The sequence below is a fragment of the Lissotriton helveticus genome, chromosome 7 (assembly GCF_964261635.1).
Source record: "Lissotriton helveticus chromosome 7, aLisHel1.1, whole genome shotgun sequence".
NCBI lineage: Eukaryota > Metazoa > Chordata > Amphibia > Caudata > Salamandridae > Lissotriton > Lissotriton helveticus.
Window position 1 is genome coordinate 39,759,603 of NC_136068.1, and position 9,931 is coordinate 39,769,533.

Sequence of the window (9,931 nt, forward strand, 5' to 3'; positions counted from 1 at the left end):
TATGCGCGCTGAGCGCGAATATCTCCAAAAGCTAACACCTGCCCTGAGCAGTTCTTAGCCATGTTATCCAATGGGAGGTGGATAACATGGCTAAGAGCATTAGCTCGGTAATGCCTGAATATCGCTGACTTTTCAGCGATATTCATGCATTGCGGCCGATTTTTATCGCATTTGCGATAAACCTGGGTAATACCAAGGTTTATCTGCGATAAAAATCGCCGCAGCTCAGCGATACATTTTTGTCTCTAACCAAGCAATAGCGATAATTATCGCTGTTGCTTGGTAATATGCCCCACAATTCCTCACCACATGTGGCCTCATGGCAGAAGATCACAAAGAAACAGACGTGTGTTAAAGTTCCGGACGAAAAGAGACAGGAATGTACAGAGAGACAGGTACCTCGAGACAATGAGGGGGGGAGAGGAAAGGGCAAAAGGAGACAGGCGAGACATGCATGTGCAGAGAGACAAGTACCTCAAGACAAGGAGAGATAAAGAAGAAAGGGCAAAAAGAGACAGATATGTACAGAGAAACAGGCACCTCGAGATAAGGGAAGAGAAATGGCGAAAAGAGACAGGCATTCACACAGAAACAGGTGCCTCGAGACAGGGAGAGAGACAGAGGAAAGGACAAATAGAGAAAGGCGAGACGGGCGAGTGCAGAGACACAGGTACCTCGAGGCAAGGAGAGACAAAGAGGATATGGATGGAATGAAATGAAGTGAAATAAACAATTGGAGAGACAATGACAGAGAGGGAACTAGCCCAGAGAGGGGAGAAAAGAGAAGGCTGGAAGAGTCTGTGGTCTGGCAGCAGGGAGAGCAGACCCCAGGCATGCTGGAAGTTAGATGGACGCTTAAAATATTCTGAAATTGGGGTGGCTACCTTGCATCTAGGACATTTTTAAGTAAAAGACAATGGGAGGGCGCAGTCGGCTGAGGATCGCAGTCGAGTCCTGACAAAAATATGAACAAAACCCTAATACAGTAGAAAAGAAAGTAGGAGAAAGGGTTGAGCTAAGTATATGGCGCCCATGGGGCATAGATAACTGAATGTGTGACAATTAATTGTGTATTTTGGAAGAAAAATAAACTCTCATGCGTGGCAAAGCAAGGATTTCATGGGACGGTAATGATCCATCAAAGAGCAAACGGAAAGAGGCGACAGAGTGACACTCCTCTGGGGAGGAGACCCCCCCTGTACACCTTGAACAGACCCTCTAGGATGTTGCGATTTTGCGATTTCGCAGTTTGCCATGAAATCGGCACTTTTGTACAAATGCCGCGATTTTTACAAACATGCCCGCGAAATTGGAGGAATGCAGGGTTGGGCATGTGTGCCATTGTGGCCCTCTCCACCCGCCCCCCAGTACCTGGTGGTCACTCACCTTGTTGTGGTTGTGTTGTGTCCTGTCGAGCAGTGTCCAGTCCCCCGACGCCAGCCATGGTCTCCACACTGATGACTGTTGACACCAGCTCCTCCATGTCATCCAGTCCGAGCTGTGGCGCTGGGCCCCCACCTCCAGTCTGTGTTGCTGCCTTCTAGTTGGCGGAGAGTTTCTCCATGGACCTCCACTTGATGTCAATCCATCGCGTCTCGACCTAGTCCATTGTCCTCTTGTGCTCCCCAACAGCATTCACCCTGTCCACTATGTCCCGCCAGGTGGGCGTTGCAGGCCTGGTGCTGCTTATTGCTGGTTTCCTCATCGCGCTTGGGCCCATTGCAGGTTTTTGGGTGTCGTGGTTTGTGTTATTGTCTCCATCGCGGTGGTTGTATCACGGACATTGTCCGCGGTTTCGGCAGACTATCGCATGCTACTGCCGTGTTGTGAATTCCACGTTGTCGCTGGGTTATTTTCCTGCAATGGACTGCGATGTTGAAAGTTGCTTTACGCTACTCTTGCGGTAGTTATCACACGTTCTTGTGATTATACCCCAAAATCTTAACATAAGGAAAGACAATTAGATACCCACCTACTTGCCGATTTGTACAGGGTGAAACCAGAAAATCTGGATGAAATCGTGGCGTCCATGCTGAAATTGTGTGATTTTAGGCAAATATTTAATTTCACCAAGGTAGATTCTGGAATGCCATTTCCTACGGGAGGCTACCAGGCCATCTTTGATGGGCTTCTCAGAACCCTTACAAATGGAGGCTTGCATTTCCAAGGGATAACAGCCTTCACCTGTGGGCTGCTTCCTCTGTTCCATATCCCAGGTTGCCTATTTCAAAGTGGAATGCCCTGCTAAAGCAGTTTCCATTGATTTAAGGCTGAAAATGAATGATTATGAGTAAAATAAAGCGCCTCAAAAATGCCGCTAAATTTCCATATTTGTGTCGCTAAATTTGCTAATCTATGCCGCTATATCCTGGGGGGGTCTGGGTTGAAGTATGAGCAACTATACGGCAGCTGAAATATTTCTAATACATATATAAAAATATACAACTTGTGTTTATGTTTTAGGTAAGTCAGTTTCATATTGTAAATACCACGTTCCACGCTGTTCCTCGCTGTTTAAAAGATTTGTCATCTTCAGTCATTTCTAAGCCCAATTGCACACTGAAATATAGAAATAATACGGTCAGTTATAAAAAAACAAATCAAAATGTTGTTTTCGTATTCCTGTGACTGACTGAATGTGTTGTTTCTGCTGAGCACACATGCAGTCAGGAGGCCGCTTCAGACCACAAACCTCGTGCGCCACGTCATGGCTTTAAAGGTATCACAAACTTCCTTGAACTTCCCATATAATTCCTGATACTCCCTTCGCAAGTTCCACACATACATGATGACGTTAGGAACGTGCAGCTTTTAAATCAGTTATATGTAAACTGGAAGCATTTCCATTCTGTTCAAATCATTACATGTTCATTAATGCAGGAATGAAGTCCTAAATGTAGAAACACTGTATAAAACATTCACTGTTTTGTGTTCGGAGGAGAGTTGAAGATTGCATATGTTTAGCAGCAAATAAATAAATAAATAAATAAATAAATATATATATATATATATCCACAATGTCCCACTCCAAAGAACAGGCGGAGGCCACTCGGGGGAAACTTCAGGAAATCTGTTTAATGAATCAGCTCTGCATTATGCATTTCGGCCTCCCGGCCTTCGTCAGATGCTGCTGAATACAAGGAAATACTTCCCACCCCACCTTTGAATTGTCCAGTGTCTCTCCCATTGGCGGTAGTCCGCATGACCATGGTCACGTGATGGCAACTCCGCTGCAGCCTGAGCACAAACTACAGCTCCCAGAATGCTGTAATACCGGGTAAGTGTTGCTGGGATAGACTAATGGATAGGCACTGTAGGTGTCTAAATCCTGCTGGCAAAGACGTGGGATGTTTCAATAATGAAGTCCTTGATAGAAAGTGGCAGATTTCCCTCGGGTCCCCTATATATATATATATATGACGTCATATTCACTCTGTAAAGCCTGCATACCAAAGACGATACCTCAGGTTTGACTGAAATGCACCCCTATTTCCTTTTACAAGATGGATATTATAGAGGTGCGACATGACTGCATGTGACGTCACTGAGTATGACGTCACTGGATAGGCTAATGAGTCGATGGCATGAAGTGAGCCTCTCACTGCCCCAAAATCAAAAAAACACCAGCAATCTACATCACTAAAAAATGAAAAAAAATTCTGTCAGGGGCCACCTTTGCTGTCCTCTGGTTTACAAAGCAATACCAAAGGGGATGATGGACGGAGTGTTGAACAATGCAAGCACTCACCCCCAGTCAACTGATCTGACTGGGGGAGAATGTGTACATTGTCAGCATTACGTCCATCATTTGTTTGCTGTAACACTTTTCGCCCTAAGTGGGATGGGTATGCCCAGACGTGGGTCCCTTGCTCACTGTGCCACTGGATTCAAGCTAGCCTGGCTGACGAACGGTGACAAGCCCTGAAACCGGTCCCAGGATGCTTGTTTCTGGTCCAGGGAGGACCTGGCCTTGCAGTTCGGTCTGGACTGTTCCCATGAGGCACAGGGTCAAGACTGATTTGCATATGGCCATGTCTGAACTGGGGTGGCAGAGTGGGCTAAAGAACGGTGATGAATTAAACCCAGATCTGTTGACTGGGTGTGAGTGTTTGATTGGTGCAGATGCTCCGTCCATCACCACCCCCTTTTGTACCACTTTGTTCGCCCTAAGTTGGCAGGGTATGCTCAGATGTGAGTCCCTTGCTCACTTTGCCACTGGATTCAAACTAGCCTGGCTGAAGAGGGGTGACAAGCCCTGAAACCGGTCCTAGGAAGCTTGTTTCCGGTCCAGGGAGGGCCTGGCTTGGCAGTTCGGTCTGGACTGTTCCCATGAGGCACAGGGTCAAGACTGCTTTGCATATGGCTGGGTCCAAACTGGGGTGGCGTTGTGGGCAAAAGAAGATGGATTTAACCCAGGTCTCATTGTCAGCATTCCGTCCATCATTTGTTTGCTGTAACACAGTCCTCTGGTTAAGCAGCCTTTCATCAGCTCCTCATCTCATCCGCAGAGAGGTGTCCATCTCCTGCCAGCACCTCTGCGATGGGCACCGCAGGAAACCACCCCCCGGCAGCCCCCTCTCCACCCTTCTCTCAGCTGGGCCTGCCTCACCTCCCCAATATTGTCCCCATCTGCGGTGTCCGATGCGTTCACACGTCCTCCGCGTGAGCGGCGCCCGGCCTCTGCTGGAGTCCCGGCACATCACATCCATCTCCCCGCCGTCACATATCTCTCTGGTCACCCAGTCACAAAAGGCAATTCCATTTGTCACTCAGCCCAGACGTCCTTCCGTTGTCGTTAAGATGGCGGCGGGGAAGCCTGCCGCGATTCCCAAGCGACAGGGCGCTGCCAGCTCCCAGAGGCCTGCAGCGCCGAGTAGAGGTGCTACGGCCTAGACGTCAGTAGCTAGCCAGCGCGGGCCCTAGTGCAAGGAGGGATCATTTCAATGATAAAGTACAGCAATAATGAGGGTTCTGTGGTCCTCCCAGGCATCTTGGCCCCCGGTGCCACTGCACCTGCTGCACCAATGGAAGCTGCGCCTCTCAGAGAAGTCCAAGAGATAGCTTTGCTGCCTTGAAGTGCATTGTAGGCCTGGGCGGTATATTCCGTTCCGCTCACGGAATTTGGGTAATTTTGCGTTTCGCGGAGAACGCGTAATTGCCAAAAATGCTGCGATCCGCGCCTTTGCGGATTTATTGCTTGTTCACGCTTTCAAAATGCGGGTTCGCGAGATATTTCCCCCTGAGCACGCAAACAGCATTCGCGAACAGGAAAAAGCATCGCGAATGGGCGGGATAAGCAATTCCATGTGTTCGTGGAACTTGGGGTGTTTGCGGAGATTTTTTTACCGTTTCGCAGAGTTTTGTGTAGTGCGACTATGCAAATTCTGCCCACCCCTAGTGCAATGTTGGACTTTTTACCAGACAGATATAAAAATGTGAGCCCCCCCCAAACCTCGCTATTCCCTTGAGACCCTAACGGGTGAGTAGTCGCGCTTACAAGAAGCATGACTGAATGATTGAAGGTCACCGTACAACAAGAGAGAACAAGGCACATTTGGAATGTTTTACTCCTGCCACAGTAACCGTACAGGAGTTGTCGTCCACTAATGTAATGTCGGGTGCTCCATCCTAGGACCCCTTAGTGGAAGGACAGGCCCTGTGGGTGGGCTCGGCAGGGCGCTGGGAGCTCTTGATATTGTAGGAATACCCAGAGTATTATTATCCCAGGAGTAACTGTGCAAGAGCGTTTTAACGTAGCAATGCGGACTGGCAGCGCACCCTGCTGTGTGGGAATGTGGCTCTAATCCTCATGGCGGTGGCTACCCACCACCCACCCTCTTTTCCCTCCCTTTTGTTTGATCTAATTACCCGTACTTTACTTCTGTATAATCCAGCGCCTTGATACCCTCACCAGTGAGTATCCACGCTTAACAAGCACTGCCTGACTGATTGATTAATTTATATAATCCGCAGGCTCTGTATGTGCTCGGCATTGTTGTTGCTAATATATGTTTAAATGCCAATTGAAGTTGAAATACTAACCCTATTTTAAGGCAGGTCACTCTGATCTAAGTAACCCCTTGGCTGCTGGGGTCATTCCCCTGCCGTGCTGGGGGGAGGGGGGGCACGCACAGCGCCCCGGTGCAATGAGCCACGGTGGTCGTGTGCTCATGACGAGCTGAGCTCGTCATGACTAAACCCGTTTAATTAGAACGCTCGCACAGCAGGGGAATTTGCCCAGCGTACGAGCGTTCTAACGGTCATGACGAGCTCAGCTCGTCATGAGCACACGAGCACCGTGGCTCATGACGAGCTGAGATCGTCATGAGCGTGGGAGGGGTTAAAAAGAATGTTCTGTAGTAGCACTGAAATAGGACGCACGGAAAGATGATAACGCCCTTCACATCCCAGGTCTACTCTACATGTTGCGGCCTTTGACATATTGCCCGTAAGGCTCAGGAGGCCTTCATCAGGACCAACTATCTCTAAACAACATATGGAAAATCCATTAGTGACTCAATAGTAATTGAAAAGGAAACACAGACACATGCGAAACACACGTAAAATTGATTACACTCACATTAGAAAGCAGTCACATGACCCTGTTAGGAGCAACTCACAGCAATCAAAATCATAGGACTAGACACACCCATCAACACCAGAACCAATGTATTAATTTCAATTGTGCTAACTTAGCCAGTATGTGGCGTAAAGGCCGACTTTGGAGCTGCTGAACCAGGTTCAAGTCTCGGCATAGACTCAACAACCTGCGATTCGTGGCAAATCACTTAAGCTCCCCGTGTCTACCAAAAATGAACATGTCCTTGTGTAATGTAACTGATTGCCATGTGTAGTGCTCCAATACCAATTTCATGGTTCAATACCAAATTCTGGTTCACAGTATATAAAACTGCAAAAAAAAATGGCGGGCTCCATGGAGTGCGAGTGTGGACTGGCAACGAAGTCACACTCTGAAGGGCAAATAAAAAACAGAACTTGTGTGGCTGTGAAGGATGCTCTGTTTGTAGTAAATTGAGGCTCTTGGAAAAGGTGGACATTGAAAGTGTGCTTTGGGGGAAGTTTTTGTCTGGGTGTGTAATCTGAGCATGCCTGGAAATAAAATGACCCTCCCTTCGAGGAGCTTTGCGCACTCCGTGCTCCGTGTAGAGCACAGAGTTACAAAAAACTACTCAGCGAGGACTTTTTTCCTCTTGTGCGGCTCACCAATGTTAAGTTGGCAAGCACATATGAGGGAAACCGTATGCCAGACCACCTCCCGGTAAGATTTCTCAGCGCCGGAGGTCACAGATGGTCACTACCGCTCGTGGCGAGAAACCTGCCACTCATGTTGAGGAAGCTGCTGCGCGAGTAGAACATTTACTTGAGTGGCAGAAAGAAGCAGCGCCCTCTTGCACTGCACGTCATAACGTGTGCTCCGATTTTACAGCGCGGGACAATCTCCCGGCACAAAAAATCAGCGTGTCCTACCTTACTCTGCCGCTGGCGGAACTCCGTGTAGCACAGCAGAGTTTTTTCGGCACTTCACAGTTTAATGGACCCTTGCGACCTGTGTATTTTTTTGCACAGCTTTTGCAAGCGGTGCCAGAAGAGAGAAAGAACTTTGCAGCTTTGCTCTTCTGCAGGGCACAGTGCACGCGCCTCGCCAGACCTAGGTGGGGGTAGCTTGTGCGGAGCTCGTCCCCAGCCCCCTTCCCCCCTCTCTCCGCCTGCCTTGAAGGAGACGGTTTTCTCCTGAATAAATGAGGGAACTGGCTGCTATAATGCACCGTGCACCCCGCAGAGAGCCCTGAATCTAATCCTCTGCCGCACGCCGAGCCCATGTACTGATCTCATTACAGGTGAAATACATTCTCTGTTGGAAGAGCCACTAATTCTCAATAAATGGGAACACGCGTTTGAAGTGGCTTCTGCGGGTTGGAGTCTCTGCATGCATTTAACAGATCTAAAGGTCTGATGATCAGGCCTTCTGTCCTGGGATCGGCACCAGAGTCCGCGGATAGGTGGGTCCCGCGGCCTTCACAGCAGGGAACAGATCGCGATCACCCCCAGGAGAGAAGACATCATTTGAACACAATGGTGCCCGCGGTTCCGCAGAGATTGCAGAGGCCATTAAAACACACAGGGTTATTACCCAAGACTTTTTTACTTCTTTTATTTCTGTTAAAAAAAAATATATATTTTTGATATTGTGTTGCAACAGCGTGCCGTCCAATGCAGGTTTAGGAGTGGCACATTATACATACATACGTAGAAACTAGGCACGCACCATTGAGTGCTAATGATGAAAATAATTACTTAGAAGGTATTGCATTGGAAACAGGGCGAGCAGATACAGGTTACAAGGAGGCAAGGGTACCAGCTCCATGCTTAGCTACTTAGTCTCTACTGACTACTCTCTGTCGACACATGGCTGTAGTCGCTTCCAACGACTCTCTGTCGACACATGGCTGTAGTCGCTTCACACTACTCTCTGTCGACATATGGCTGTAGTCGCTTCACACTACTCCCTGTCGACACATGGCTGTAGTCGCTTCCGACTACTCTCTGTCGACACATGGCTGTAGTCGCTTCCGACCTCTACCTGTCGAAGCATGGCTGTAGTCGCTTCCGACCTCTACCTGTCGAAGCATGGCTGTAGTCGCTTCAGACTACTCTCTGTCAACACATGGCTGTAGTCGCTTCCTACTACTCTCTGTCAACACATGGCTGTAGTCGCTTCCGACTACTCTCTGTCGACACATGGCTGTAGTCGCTTCCGACCTCTACCTGTCGAAGCATGGCTGTAGTCGCTTCCGACCTCTACCTGTCGAAGCATGGCTGTAGTCGCTTCCAACGACTCTCTGTCGACACATGGCTGTAGTCGCTTCACACTACTCTCTGTCGACATATGGCTGTAGTCGCTTCACACTACTCCCTGTCGACACATGGCTGTAGTCGCTTCCGACTACTCTCTGTCGACACATGGCTGTAGTCGCTTCCGACCTCTACCTGTCGAAGCATGGCTGTAGTCGCTTCCGACCTCTACCTGTCGAAGCATGGCTGTAGTCGCTTCAGACTACTCTCTGTCAACACATGGCTGTAGTCGCTTCCTACTACTCTCTGTCAACACATGGCTGTAGTCGCTTCCGACTACTCTCTGTCGACACATGGCTGTAGTCGCTTCCGACCTCTACCTGTCGAAGCATGGCTGTAGTCGCTTCCGACCTCTACCTGTCGAAGCATGGCTGTAGTCGCTTCACACTACTCTCTGTCGACACATGGCTGTAGTCGCTTCACACTACTCCCTGTCGACACATGGCTGTAGTTGCTTCTGACTGCTCTCTGTCGACATTTGGCTGCAGTTGCTTCCGACTACTCTCTGTCAAAGCATAACTGTAGTTGCTTCCAACTACTCCTCGTCGACATATGGCTGTAGTTGCTTCCGACTACTCTCTGTCAAAGCATAACTGTAGTTGCTTCCGACTACTCTCTGTCGACACATGGCTGCAGTTGCTTCCGACTACTCTCTGTCAAAGCATAACTGTAGTTGCTTCCGACTACTCTCTGTCAAAGCATAACTGTAGTTGCTTCCGACTACTCTCTGTCGACACATGGCTGCAGTTGCTTCCGACTACTCTCTGTCAAAGCATAACTGTAGTTGCTTCCGACTACTCTCTGTCGACACATGGCTGTAGTCGCTTCACACTACTCTCTGTCGACACGTGTGTAGTTGCTTCCGACTACTCTCTGTCAAAGCATGGCTGTAGTTGCTTCTGACTGCTCTCTGTCGACATTTGGCTGCAGTTGCTTCCGACTACTCTCTGTCAAAGCATAACTGTAGTTGCTTCCGACTACTCTCTGTCGACACATGGCTGCAGTTGCTTCCGACTACTCTCTGTCAAAGCATAACTGTAGTTGCTTCCGACTACTC